The following is a 16,005-nucleotide window of genomic DNA, read 5'->3' on the forward strand; positions in this document are numbered from 1 at the left end:
GCGGGCGTAAACAAATAACTATTCGCAGCCGGTGGAGCGATCTTGTCATTTGTGTAAGATTTAACCTACTGCGAAAAATATCATACAAAAAAAACAAAATTAATAAATTTGAATATAGAATGAATTAAATATATTGATATATAAATATAGAATGCTTTTTTATTGGATTTATTATCCATAGCAAACTAATCTGCTGATAAACTTATAATTTATTGTATTAAATTTTCTAAACTGTTACTTAAATTCGTTAATTGCAGCATCCACAAAGTCAGCAACAGCACAACAACAACCTCAATCGTCATATGCCAAACATGACCAACTTTTTTCGTTTTATATCCTCCTAGTTTTTAATGAGAGTTTGTATCCTAATGAGAAAATTGTATTTAAATATCGAAACTCTAATCACTACTAGAACAGTTAACAATTTAATCTGTTTTTTTTGTTAAACTTGTTTATTGTCTATTGCCGGTTGCACTGTTCATTGACTGCGCATTGATTGCCCCAGAATTCATAAGCATTGCATTAAAAAATGTACACAAATTTCTTCACGGCTGCTTTACTGCCGCAACGGGCAACGCAGAGCGTGAAAAAAATTGTGTCGAAATCTATAAATATTATTAACATAAATAGAAAAAACTCGAACACCGTATCGGTGTATTACTTGCCCAACTGCAAGCATGGTTATTGAGAAATTAATATAATTACAGCAAAAATATTTTAGTGAAAATGTATTGAAACAATAAGCAACAACAGCAGCGATCGGTTAGCACCTAACGTTTATGTTGCGAAAGTTTTGTTTTTTCTTACTTGGCCAATCTAATATGTGCAACGAATATTCATATTACGAGTTTCCTAATGATAGCCGCGAAATACTTATTGTATCAGAATGGGCGGTGTTGTGGATTTGATTGCAATCTTGGCAAAAACAAAACATACGCCGCGGTCAGTTTTACCTCACAATGATAAAACGAATGTTCAATGTGGTCTCGAGTTATTGCACAAAGGAAATCAAAACAATGCGACATTTTCGACACAGTTTATGCATAGTTATATTTAAAAATTCCATGATTTATTAGATTTTTCACATAGAGTATTTGATCTGATAAGGATTTAAGAAATATTAAAGAAACAATTTTACGAGTTTGAACCACAAACAATTATAGATACTCAAAGCTATATATGATTTTGCATTTTAGCTACAGCAAATAAAATATATTGTTAAATTTAATAATATTTTTTCTACTTTCAAATGTTAACAACATTGTGTAATGTATTTTTTCTTCTTTCAGACAATAATCGGTATCAACAAGAAATGAGTCGAAACCGCCTAGGAATTAGCATCAACCCATCAACACAGAGCACATTGGCGGAGCAGTAATCTGCACGCGATCGTGTGCCGTGTCCAGAAAGGAACATGAAGTATTCGGGTAGCAGGATGTCGATCGCTTCAAACCATGACTCCGAGGTCGACTCGCTGCTCCTGAGCCACACTTGCTGGACCAACAAAGTCCTACAGATAGCGAACATTATCTGCTAACCGACGGCGACAAAATGCTCCTTACAAGTGGACAACAAGAAGGTTTGCTATTAGCTTCCCAACCCTTAGAAGAACTCAAACCTCTGCCGCCGTTTGCCGGTTACACGGGGCATTTATCTATTAATGGATACCTGGGCATCATATCATTCTATAGCACAAAGGCCGCAAGAAGAAAATAATAATTTACTCAGCAATCGCAGCATCCACAAAGTCAGCAACAACAGCAACAACAACAACCTCAACCGTCATATGCCGAACACGACCAATTGGTGACCAGTTCGACATGTGCGCCTGATTCGTGTTTAGGCAACGATGTTAAATTGTTCGATGAGCCTCGAGGATTGACTACAGAATATGATATGAGTTCGATAGAAGACATCGCGGCTATCATTGGAAGTGCGATTGCTGACACTACAGTACCCTCTCAATTAGAAGGAGAAGCGGATGCGACAGGATCCAGAGACTCCTGGATGGATCTCGATGCATGGATAGATGGGGGCATGTTCACACCAAGACTCTGGCGGGGCATCTAGCAAACCCGGTCAAGATCAGGATGAATTGTATTACCGAATTCTCCTTTGCAAAGTCTATTAACTCATGGGTATATGCCACTATTTGCAAAATCGGTTAACGCACGGTCCTCCTGTGAAAGCAGAAACACCATCTTCTACAAATTATGCAGATATAATATCTGCATCAAGTCCGCCCGGCGGAGTGGTTTCAACAACTGATAATTTATTGTTAAACGGGCGCTATCTTCCTCACCATTATGCTCTCGGTCACGGCCATGCAGTCCGGATAGACTAATCAGCTACCCGCATACAACAAGCACAACACCTTCTAATAGTAAAGTAGTAAAAGGAGCAGGGCTCAAAAGAAAGCAGCTCAACAGCAACAACAACCATCAGCAGCAAATGCTGAACAACAACATTGGATTTCAGACAAACACCGCGGCGGATCTGGGTGGTTTGTTAGGCAAAGAGAAACCGTGCACCGCTGCAACATTTGTAATAGAGGGTTCCTTAATAAATCAAACATCAAAGTTCATTTGCGCACACATACGGGCGAAAAACCATTCAGATGCGAGGTTTGTTCGAAAGCTTTCAGACAAAAAGCGCATCTGATAAAACATCAACAAATACATAAGCGCATAGGACGAGATTGAGTTAGTTATCACGTATTCGCGCTGGGATTTGCAAACGCCTTTATATATATTATATATATATATATATATATATATATTACATTAATTTGCAAACTGCCGTACCATAAATGACTTGGCCAGATATCAATTATTGCACGCTTTATTTTGATAGTTTTGTCCTATATAACAAATAAACCTCATTATAACTCATAAGTAAAAATGCAATTATTTACATTTAATTTATTTATTTAAAATATATAGAAGATATTTATATGTGCTTAATGAAAATTTGGTCAAATCATTGAAAACTGATAATTTATTTCTTGAAATTAATCAAATTCTTGCCAGTTTGTATGTAAATCAACTAGAGTATTTCGTAATCTTAAACATTTTCCAGAACAATCTAAGTTTTTTGATGTAACGCAAATACATAGAAAATAATAAATGTACATAATTATATGTGATAGTAGCTGTTTAGAAATGGGCACATGATGAGTAATTCCTAAAATATCTCATTGCAAACATAAAATTTGCGTTTCGAATTCCTTATATAATCATGCCTCCTATATTTGGCTACAAGTCGTTACCGGATAGATATAACATTAATTGTACATAATACTATATTGTAAATATAAATTTGTAAGTTATGATTTACTATTACATTTGTAAGTTACTACTATTACATTACTACATTACTAACGCTTTGAACAGCATCACGAAATGGTACCGCAGTTAGCAAATACGGAATTTAACGCATTTTTTTATAATCGAAAAGTCACAGAACCGAATAATTCATTAACCAAATACCGTACGCGCAAGAAAAACGACCGTAACGCTAGAAATGAGTTAAAAATGCAAAGTCTACACGAAATTAATTGGACCGCAAATCGAGTTACAGTTTCGGGATGTTTGTTGATTTTTATTCGAATCATCGGATTATAAGAGTGAAGAGATGAAGTAGGAATGACATTGCACAGATGCGACGTAAGTCGAGGTTGATCGTCTTTTTTTTCGGCTGCGTTTGTTCCAATTCTTGCTTCGCCGTTTGGCCCGGGTCGGCGCGGCTTATACCGTTACAGGCATTACTCGCGCGCCTAATAAACAGAATTCGGAATATGCGAGCGAATCGTCTTTGTAACGTATGCATGTGCTCGAAGGCCAAGGAGACCAACACGGCCTGGCATGAAATTTTGGGATCTGATTATCCGGACGAATTAGCGGCTGACTGCTATTGCTCGATAGCGATCGCGACACAATGCGTACGTGCGAATGTACGGTGATTATTTGCACACTATTCTATACACACACACTAAATAAAATCTTAAGTGGATCACCACAGTACCGAACTCGTAATGGATCGATATAACTTTTGCCATTAGTTATAAATTTGCATAATTAACTACACTCTTAATAATGAAAAATACAAAAATGTACTTATATGGCGCAGAATATAAACAGATTATTCTGTAATAGACTTAAAATTAGGTACATGGCTGTTCTAATATAAGTGTTGTATTCAAATAAAATAACACAACGGATGTCTTAGTCTTAGCTGATTTTTTCAACTCACCGTTCAAAATTTTGCACTAGTATTCCGGATAGCTATTATTTATAGTGATTTTTGAAAAAGGCTTCTTTATTCTAATAAATATTTAAAAATTAAACTATGTATTTATACAAATTGGTCAACTTTAACCAAGCCCTGCTTAAAAAAAATGCACTACACTGTTGGCAAGTTTCATCAATAGTTGCCGCATTTAATTGAATCTTGAATGTAAATTGGTATAATTATTAATAGTTAGATAATAAAAATTTCGAGTAATAAACGGCTAACGCATTTTGCTCATATTTATTTCAAATATTTATGATTCTGAGTAAAAAGCACTAGAAAAATCGTGTTATTTTTAGATTTTGATATTTGTACTCGATTTTTTTAGTATCATGTCATGTAGCAATCATGATTAAATGAGCAAACTTTTGATAGAATTTACCAACATACTATAATGCATTTTTTAAAGGAGGGCCTTTCAAAGTCGACCAATGTTGAAAATTTTGAATTCATAGTTTGCCAAAGTAGTCTTAATTCTGGGGCAATCATGTCATTATTTTTTATTGTGGTGCTAGAAATGTCATTTACTGATTCGGATCCAAAGTTTTAATGAAGCAAATTGATAAAAATTTACCACGATAATCGAAAAATTGCCACAGTTTCAACAAAGCTTTGGATTGCACTTCATAGCTTTTAGTATTTAAACTTCATACATGAAATTAAAAAAATTCTAATTTTACGACCAATATTATCACCTTTGTTTCGGCTTGATGTTGGGTTCTGGTACACCCTGTATATATAATTAACCACAATAACTGACAAATTGTCAAAGTTTCACCAAAACTCTTGGTTGCACTTGAAAGCTTATAGTATTCAAACTACATACATAAAATTAAAAAAAAATCTAATATTGCGACCCATATTATCACTTACGTTTCGGCTTGACGTTGTGTTCTAGGACACCCTGTATATATAATTAACCACAATAACTAAAAAAATGACAAAAATTTCATCAAAACTCTTGGTTGCACTTGATAGCTCATAGTATTCAAACGACATACATGAAATTAAAAAAAATCTAATTTTACGACCAATATTATCACCATCGTTTCGGCTTGACGTTCAGTTCTGGTACACCCTGTATATATAATTAACCACAATAACTGAAAAATTGACAAAGCTCTAGGTTGCACTTGATAGCTCATAGTATTCAAACTACATACATGACATTAAAAAAATTCTAATTATACGACCATTATTATCACCTTCGTTTCGGCTTGACGTTGAGTTCTGGGACATCATGTAAATTTAATTTTTCTCGTTTTATCGACATTCCATACTTATTTAAATAATTATGCAACAATAACAAAGAAATACAATTGCGATAAAGTGACTTTGAAACATTTTGCCTATTTTCAATGATATCTCCGTCCAAATGATCAAAAGTCGGATATTTTCAAAAAGACCTACAAAATGACGTCAAAATAATTCAAATTACAGCTTGAGGCTAGATCAGTATGGTAACACAAACATTATTACAATTATCTATGTATCAGCCAAATATATTATCCATATCAATCAGCTGATATCTTTATTAATGTACTATTCGCATAATTCCCGTTCAGCGATATTCTTAAAATTTAACGATCTTTTTGAAGATATAAATATTCATGCGTAAATGCACACCGTTCCATATAGAATTAACCGTTTATTTACAAATGTACGTTATTAGACACAAACACAACCCAGCGGCGATTTAATTGGTATGACGGAATAACTGCAAACGGTCGTCACATAGCTCGAAAATTTTTCACGAAATACGTAGCAACGTCGAACAGACACCGATATAAAATATAAATCGTGAAGTCCGGTAACGGTAGTCAGGCTAATCTGAAATTCAGTCACTGTTCTAATCTGCCTTTGAAATCAGTTGCCGAAATGCATTACCTGATGTATAATTAGTATACCACGTAAAAACAGTTCAACTGTGCTCTGTGTGATAAAATAAATTCAGAAATAAGGAATTTATCATGCGTTAAAATTATAACTGATGCAAGATTAAATATATAATTTTTATGAGCAAGATCAGGTGGTTAAGTTTTTGATAAAATAGTTGAACCGCAATAACAGTATAAGAATAAAAAAAATCGGTAAAATGATAACTATAACGTTTAAATATAACTTCAAATGCAGGAAGCCAAAACTATGTAGCTCAAATTTTTTACCCCTATCGAGAAATACCTATATCATTTTTTTAATATACCCTTTTTGCAAATATTTTTATGCCACAGCATGAGACCTACACATATCATAAACTCAATCGATCAGGAGGATATAGTTTGGCATGGCGTGTCTGCCAAACTATATCCTGATCGAAACATGGCTGTAATTGGAACTTAATTCATTTTTCTAAATATTGCGATGTGATATTTTTTGTCCAGCCTATTCTTTGTTTCCACGTGTCTGATATAATTCATTAACGAATTACGATTACGATATTCAAAGTGCAAGAACCCAAGTACAAGACGTTTATTCAAACATTTTGATTCATGTTTAAGGGGCACAACTAGTGTAACCGACTAAAAAAAGGGAATTTATATTAAAAAAAAAAACTACTTTATCAATAATTTCAAAATTTAAGGACTATATTTATACATGTTTTAAGAATACATAGTAAAATTTTTAAAGAAAAAAATTAAATATTTTTTAAGTTATCGTCGACCTCCAACGGCGCGACAAAAAAGGCCCTCCACTGCTGCATTCATTCAGTTCTTCTACGTGGATGAAATTGAAAAAAAAAATTGCATTAAACTATATAGTATTGTCTGTAAAATAAACTACGATAAAAAAATAAAACGAAAATTGAAAAAATTACGGCGTTTTTTTTAAAAAAAGTCGAATTTTACCCAAAATTTTCGTCGTTTTTTGGGCTGCCAAAATTCGATTTTTTATCTGATCAAAAAATCGATAGTTCATTTTACGGAAAACTATATATAGAACATGTAAAAAAATTGATAGTGATCGGATCATTTGTTTTTGAGTAATCGCTGCAGCAAATTCGGAAAATGCTGTTTCGAGAAAAACGCGTTTAAAGATTAAATGATCCTTATACTATAATACTATATATATTCTTTAAATGGCTGTGAATCAAAAACTATTTAAGATATCGATTTGAAAATTTGGTATGTTATATTTGAAGAAATAACTTATCGAAATATGAAAAATTGAAAATTCGACTTTTTGAAAATTTCACACTAGTTGGGCCCCTTAAATATTACAAATATACTTGACTATTAAGAGATTTTATATATACATTTTCTCCGTGAATTAACTAAAGTCAAATTGACTAAGTAAATTTGCAAAAAAAAAAATTATCGAGAAAGCCAAGATAAGAGATTTTTCAGATATATATGTATTTAAAACAGAAATTAACTTAAGTTAACTAATTGCATTTATAAAAGTTTATCAAACACAAAAGCCAAAGGTTGTAGGACATTTAATTGATACTTTTGAATCAAATTTTCTAAATCTGTATTATCTAATTGAATTGGCAAAAACCTATCAAACAGAAAATCGAGAAACTATATTATATCGTGCATATTAGTGCAAATAACGGGTTAACGGCGGCAAGTGCATTAAGAAATACGTTTTGCAACATTATATCGGCGAACAGGATACAAATACTCTCGAGTATTATTCCGGACATACATCGGTCGGACGTCATCTCATGTATAGCGCGATGTCTTGCCATTTTAGTGAGAGCACTGGTAGAAAATTCAGAGAAAAAAAAAGTCTGACAAAATGAGATTAATTTTTTATAATGGAAATATGTTTTTTATAGCTAAAGTCACGTGGATGTTTCTGATCAAATAGAAAGACCACGATAATTATTCCTGGTTAGGAATTTATTTTAAATCCTAAGATATAATGTTCTGAATAGTCAAAAACTTAGAGTTTTAAGTATAAGCACGTTGCTAAATTTATCTTTTCACTGAAATATTCTCACAATTAATAAGCTCTATAAACAACTGTATAGTCAAAATTTATTGAAGCCTGAGAAAAACAAGTAAACAAGGTTGTAATTTTTTTGAATAACTTAATTGAACTGCAGTTTACTTGATAATAGTTCAACGGTTAAGAATTAGTTATGCAATCCTGATTTGCCGTAATCGTCTATTCGTACAAAATAAACTTTGAAAAGTAATCAGTACCAATATAATTCAATATGAAGTTATAATACTTCAGTGTTGATTGCCAAAAAAAAACTATTTTTTTGGAGATTAACTAAAGAAATCTATACGGATTATTAGCCCAAAATTATATTCTATATATTATATTAAATTTACCTAATATCAGTAACACTTGAAACTATTAACGATTACTTATAAAAACCAAACCCTGTAGTTAATTTGTATCTATTATATAATTCAATATATAATTATAATGATTCTTTTTGGAGATTAACCAGAAGAATCGATAAGGATTATTAACCCCAAAATTATTAGGATTAGGTCTAAATTATTGGAATTATATTTTAAATTTTACTAATACCAACAATAATTAAAACTATAAAGCAAAACTTATGAAATTTGCAGTTGACTAGTGTCTATTCGTTACAATTAAAATACAAAATTATAACAGTAGTTTTCGGAGACTTTGTATCGTGTGGATTAATATGAAAATACACTTGTTTATGAAGACTTCCACGACATAAAATGGTACAAGTGTTAACTTTATGTGGCAAAGTATTTGTTTTTAATCTATTAAAACCAAATTAAATAATTTGTTATCACAATGCTTCATTGTGATTGAATTATAGTTTTAATGGATTGCTTTTTAGAAAAATAAATTTTATATTTTGTGCAGCTATCATATTAATTTAACAAGAACGGGAATTCAGTGAAAACATTTCTAAAGAGCGGCTCGTTATAAAAGCATTTTTGTGTTGGGCAATTATGACACACATCATCGTGCAATTTGGCGATACTGAGAAGGCAATTTTTTTCGATTACAACGGTTTAGTATTTTTACAACTTCAGATTTTTCTTAAATAATAGTGAATCATGATAGAAAGTGATTAAAAAATAGTTGTATAAATTTTTTGCATCTATCAGTATAAGTTCTTATTTTGCTTATGATTTTAAATTTGCCAATAATGTCCAGATAATATATTTATATATTTATATATGTATATAATATATATACCATAAAACCACAAAAGATAGCTGAGGTGAAAGCGTCAGTTGAAATGCAAACCACGACATTGTACCAAAGCACATTTCTTCGGTCGTTAATAGAATAACTAATACATCAAATAGAAATAGTCTTTTCCAATTTGAATAATTCACATATATATTTCGAAAAATTTGGCGAAATTTTATGTCATATCGTGATAAAGTATGGTATATTTATGTATAAATGATAGATTTCGGAAATAGAAATTAGTGTAAAATTATTGGAGAAAATTTGCGAAAAACAAAGCGATAAACTTTGGTGGTTTTGAATCAAGAAAAATTATAAAAATTCATTTTAATGTGTTGCATACTAAACATTTATAAGTCATTTATATGTAAATCTTGTTAATATCGAAATTTTTGAAAGTGTAAATCCAACAGATTCATATTACTACTGCTTATAATCTATCAGTCTCAATTCTGTCCAATGATTTTGCAACCTTAAATTTTTAATTAAATGAATTAGCAGTCTATTAATGTTTTTTTAAACTTTAATTTCTAATAAATAAAAAAAAATCTCGTGAATATTTTACTAACTAAGATCATGTCTTTGTCAGATGTTCAAGTTCGACAAAAATAATCATCCAATGAAGTTATTAAAACTCAAGCATTATTCTATTAATTCTCTCACGAAAAACCTTGTGATTTAATCAAATCGAAAAAAGCATTCACAATAATTCCGTAAATTACATGTTTCAATGATTTCACAATCCGATTAATCGAATGTTTGCTATTTTAACTGCCATTTTGAAATAATTGCTAATTTTTTGTGATTATACAGAACTCAATATGAAAAACTTAGAGATGAACAACAAGTACAAAATTTGCAGTCAGAAAACAGTATTATTTTTTTCTTTAATTTTTTTTTTTTTTTTTTTTTTTTATCGATTCAACATTATCGGTTCTGTGACCTAATAATTATAAAAAAAATCAAATGATAAAAAATTAAACGTGCTATAAAGAAAGGTACCTCAAATATAAATGTTTATTATATTAAGAGTATATAAATATATTTAGAGAATACATTTAAGTAAAATGTTATTATAAATTCCTTGTACCTATAAAATATTATATATTAATACTTTAATAAATTTAATAATTTGGTCTTCCCTCAAAGCTTTTCCATGCATCAAAAACTCCAAATGAATATAAATTATATAAATATTTAAGCAAAATCAGATCAGATATATTTTAGCCAGTAATGTTTATGATATAAAAATTGTATATAGTGAAAAATAATTTATAATAGTAATTAAGTATTATTAGATTTTGATGTATGTTACAGATGAAGCTGCACGTAAATTTTCAAAAATGTAATTTCTATTTTGTTTAAATCTGATATCGCGCAAAATGTTCTAAATATCAAAATTTATTTTAAATAATTAACTTGCAGTTATATCTATAATATATATTAAAAATCCTCAGAAAATTTGTACTCAAAGCAGATGTGTTTTGCGTAAAATTTCAATGCAAAATTTGTAGACTTAAACTTTAGTAATAATAATTTATTTTGTTAATAATTATAATCCAGTGATTGTCGAATACTCATCGACAATATTCAGTAAATTTGATTTTTCAAATGTGTTAAATTATTTCTTAGTTTTAATATAGTTTATCGTTATTTATTTATTACCAATTGGGTTAGAATATTATCATAAGGTTGTTTATATAGAGTAAGAAAAATGATTTTATGTTTAAATGCACCGCACAAAATGTTTATAAATAAACCAGACGTTGAAAAATTTGATTATTTAAGCATATGGATTTCAAAAACTTTGAAAATTATTGCATCTAAGTGCTTATATCAAAATATCGACAAAAAGGCGTGTAGTACGTTCTAGATATTGCAATAATTATTTCATAAAATCATATTGTGTATATATTTATGAAAATATTATTTTACTAAAAATGTAGAGCTTTTTCGAAGCCTCTAGCAATTGATGAGATCTCAAATTCTCTAAATATATTAACAAAGACATTGTTTTTTGATCCAGATACAACTATCTTTATGTCGCACAGAATATCTGAAGTCAGTATTTGATGTATTTTGTAATATGTCCTGTATTATTTTAATTTGATATAACATTGTGATAAATACAATACTAGTATGAATATTAAATGAAATTCTGTTATGTCAAGTTAAAATAAATATTACAAAATATTATAAATATATTTAATTAAATACCGTTATTTAATTTGTATATAAATCTATGTACAATGATTGTAATGCACTTTACCATCATTTCGTGTATAAGACCATAAATTAATTTGTTATTAAATGTTTAGCTATTTTAATTTATTTATTTTATTTTTCAGTTTTTAACAAACTATTTAAATATGTATAAATCTTATTGCGAGAATACAATTAAAACTGTGAAGAACAATCTCTTTTATTTACTCTATAATAATCAGGAATATAAACTATAGATGGTCTGTATAGCAAGCGTGGATTTTAATTAACTGATGATAAAAAATTTAATTAGACAACAAATAATTTTAACAAAACTAATTGTAAAATTAATTTGTTATTTCTGCAGTTGACTATGAAAATTATTAATTCGAATTTTATGTTTTGTTATCAATCTGTAATTTTATGTTTATTTCGAAACAAACGCATATAAATATGTAAAAAAAATCTATTCAAAAAACAAAATCTATATTGTGAATTTATGTTGGCAATATGTACGAATATACATGATGGAATGTGAACTCGCAGTTCTTGAAAATCATAATCTAAATCGTATTAACCTCATGGCATTTAACACACTTCTTGAGATCCTTAATAATTGTGCATATATAGGATAAAATTATTAACATGATAATCTGATGATTCTAATAAATCAGAATTAAGGTGTGTGGAACTAGTTAACATCGCTTTTGTGACTGATTTCTGTAAAATTCAACAGTTTTGATTGACTATGACTATGCAATTGCGACGCCTATTTTTTCTTGAAAATATAGAATAAAAAATCTTGGAAACTATGGAAAATAGTCCGATTTCGGGCACAGCGGTGTAAAATGGCAATGGAAAATCTTGCACACTTTTCTTCTCTGATTCGAGATGGAGTTTAACTCGGCTCACAGACCTGCCCTAGGGGAGTACTACCCATTACAAAATATAAATGTATGTTTAGAAATATGTTTTCGAATAGATTTTATGTGGCTTCAAAGAAAAAACTTATTAAAAGTGTTGTTGTAGGATTTCAATGGGTGGTATGGAAAAATGAATTGTATTTTCTGTTCATGAAAATGACGAAACTTATTGAAACGCCGCAGAATAAATAGTTATAACTAGCAGATGAAAATATAATCATGAATTTCTAATATTTGAATTGAAGTCTTGTAATAAATTTATAATCTCATAATAATTTTATGAGTTTATATGAAAATAAATCTTAATTAGCGGACGTCCATGAATCAGTTGATCAATTTTTTACAGATTTTTAGACCCCTCCTCCCCCTTGGTAATTTATGGTCATATTTAAAATTATCTCCCTCTCCACGGAACATCTTTAGTTACGAAGTTTTTTTTTTATTTCTTTGGAAAATGTTTGGATTTTTTCAGGTAAATAAATACACGTGATATCTTACTATACCCCTCCCTCCCCTACGTTATATTTTGTGATTTTTTGTCAAACCCCCCTCTCAAAAACCTCACGCTGCCCCCTTACGCCTAAAAAATTTAATACATGACAGTTAAAAAAAAAATGAATTTAAGATCATTGAATTTTAGAACGCCTTTTAAATGATATACATATGTAGAAAATGTTCTTATAGAATTATAATTAATTAATTATAAAAACTCGATTGGAATAAACCTGTAAATAACATTGAAGGTCCTGGAAATATAAAATGTATCATTTTTTTTAATATTCACTGATCTAAATAAATTTACTTTCAAACTATTGAATCTACATTCATTCATTTGATTCCAATGCATATGAAAAATCAACAGATAAATTCCAATAATACATTATTTTATGTATTCTATATTTTAAGTAGATACTCTATATTTTAATCCAAATACTTGCATTATCTTTTAGTCATATATTAATATTAAAAATAACTGAGCTTTGTGAAAATTTAAATATTCCTGCCCCTTGAACATGATGCTGGAACCATAAAATGTATGATAATACTAAACGCATTAATAGCTGAGATATACTAAACAAAGAAAAACAGAATATTTAGTAAAATCAATATAGGAGTGACATAATGATATTTGGCAAATCAAAATGATAAATGATAGTAATTGCAGAAGGTAGAAACAATGTGAGTAAATATGAATAAATCTTGTAATATTGATATGTGACTAACATCTTACTAAAATAGTGCAAAAAGTGTGCATAATACAGTGGTCATATATTCAAAGATATATATATATATATTATATATATATATATACATATATATACATATGTGTGAATTGTATATAAACTTGGCATTAATCATTGAAAAGCACGTCGGTAATCACCATTATAACATTTTATACATCTGAACAAGTCTGCGCTCCCATAATATAAGCCATCATAAAGATCCCACACAAAGATTCAAGAACCCGGAACAAGGGGGTTAACAACTTCTCGCCAGCCGAACTGGATCCGGGTACAAAATATTTTGAAGATTATGATCAAAGGATATATATATATATATATATATATATATATATATATAATCTGATTACTCATTATATCACAAATTTTATTTTGAATCAATTTTTCTTGATACTGTTCCGCTCTTAATTTATGGGTATTTTCAAAAGTCCGCTATTAATTCCTGGCACATTATGGTGCTGTTTTGATATTAATGGAATTTCATAATTATTTAGTTAATTGAGCGTTAATTGCAAATGACGTACAATTTACTATATCATTTATAACTTTACTATTTATCTTTTTAAATACTATCCTAAAACAGTTTATTATCACTGTTACACAGATACGGAACCGCTGACCGGTACTAACATGCTAATAGTAAAGGAGTGAGCTAAAGAAATATCTTTAGATGTTTAAACGATGACGAATACACAGCACAGTAGTGTATTTAGTTACTCTATCTTTTTTGTTACACAAGATTTAATAAGTCGGCATTGCTCTCGACATTAACACATTCTAAGAATTCCACTTTCCGGCAAAACTGTGAAATGTATTTGCCGACATGTAATAATTACATGATTTGTAATTAAGTATTCGAATTGATTGATAAATTGAATAATTGAGTAAACTAGAAGCTAGTGTGCGCGTCATCTACTTCTAGAAATATATATTGCTTTTAAGTATGAAAAGATAATATCGAAATAACCAAATCTTTATTGTCTATACTATTAACTTTTGTTTGCATTCGGTTAGATTATACAACAATTATGCACATTCTGTAAAATAGTAGAATTCGATTTTCGATGGGCAACACAAATAATAATTGCTCAATAACTTAAACTATTTTTTTTAATTATAGTATAAAAAACTACTATATTCATCACATATAATACATCTCGAGTTTGATTGTATAAAATTTATACACATTAGGAGGCGCCACTAATCACATGAGCGAGTTTTTAAGGATTTTTGGACCTCCCCCCCTCCATCTTGGTGATCCATGTTGATATTCAAAATTACCCCCCCTCCCCATTCAAACATCACATGTATTTTTAGTTACGTGAAAAAACTGTACATTTTTTTAATTTTTTTTTAAATGTTTGAACTTTTTTAAAGAAAATAGTTAAGAAATAAATACACGTGATATTTCAATATACTCCTCTCTCCCCCACGTGATATTTCGTGATTTTTTGTCACACCATTATTGGACGCCCCCTTAATAAAAAAAAAATAGCAATAGCAGTAAACTAGTAACATTTGAATACAAATAATAGACGATACAAATAACATTTGATCGATAACTTGCAATAGTGTTTTTAGCAAAAGCTCGATTAGTTTTCAACTTCCCGTAGGGTAAATTATAGTAATCGCAAAAAATCGAAAAAAATTAACACTTTATATCTTTGCGTTTCAGACATTTCTGAACAGTTGCACATAGTGTGTGTGCGGATACAAAATTTTGTCGACGATTTAGTGAACACAGATCAATCGATTTGAATAATTAAAAAACTATTTGAATATTATTGATGGAGAGACGTGCTAATTAGTTTTTGGCAAAGGCGGGTCCAGCCGTTTTGAAGTTTACGGGGCAAAAGGTGCCAAAAATCCATTTTTGAGATAACGAAGCGTCCGATTTGAATGGTTCAAAAAACATTTTATTTGTATTGACTAAATGAAGAACTGATCAAATTTTCATTAAGGTTTAGCGGTTTCGGAGATCTTGTGAAAAAAGCAAAAAAAAATGCCATTTGGCGGTCAAAAATGATCATTAGACATATGCACATCAAATTATCAGATATTTCACAGAGATTTTAATAATGAGTATAAATTTGTTTACATTCCTATGGGTTCCGTACCAATGTTTAGGCCGTTAGACAGCGACGCGCGCTTACGCTCTTCGATATTTCGTCTCTATGCAGTTAAAGCAGTACGATTGCTTTGAAAAA

General features: G+C 29.9%; 1 pseudogene; it reads left to right on the top strand.

Annotated features, from left to right (window-relative positions):
- The window catches only part of LOC113370994, a 4,100-nt pseudogene extending 1,398 nt beyond the window's left edge, over positions 1-2,702 (top strand).
- The last annotated feature ends 13,303 nt before the right edge of the window (positions 2,703-16,005 follow it).

The sequence above is a fragment of the Ctenocephalides felis genome, unplaced genomic scaffold (genome assembly GCF_003426905.1).
Source record: "Ctenocephalides felis isolate EL2017-DRISC unplaced genomic scaffold, ASM342690v1 CF-g0.4_SCAFFOLD_01492, whole genome shotgun sequence".
NCBI classification, from domain to species: Eukaryota; Metazoa; Arthropoda; class Insecta; order Siphonaptera; family Pulicidae; genus Ctenocephalides; species Ctenocephalides felis.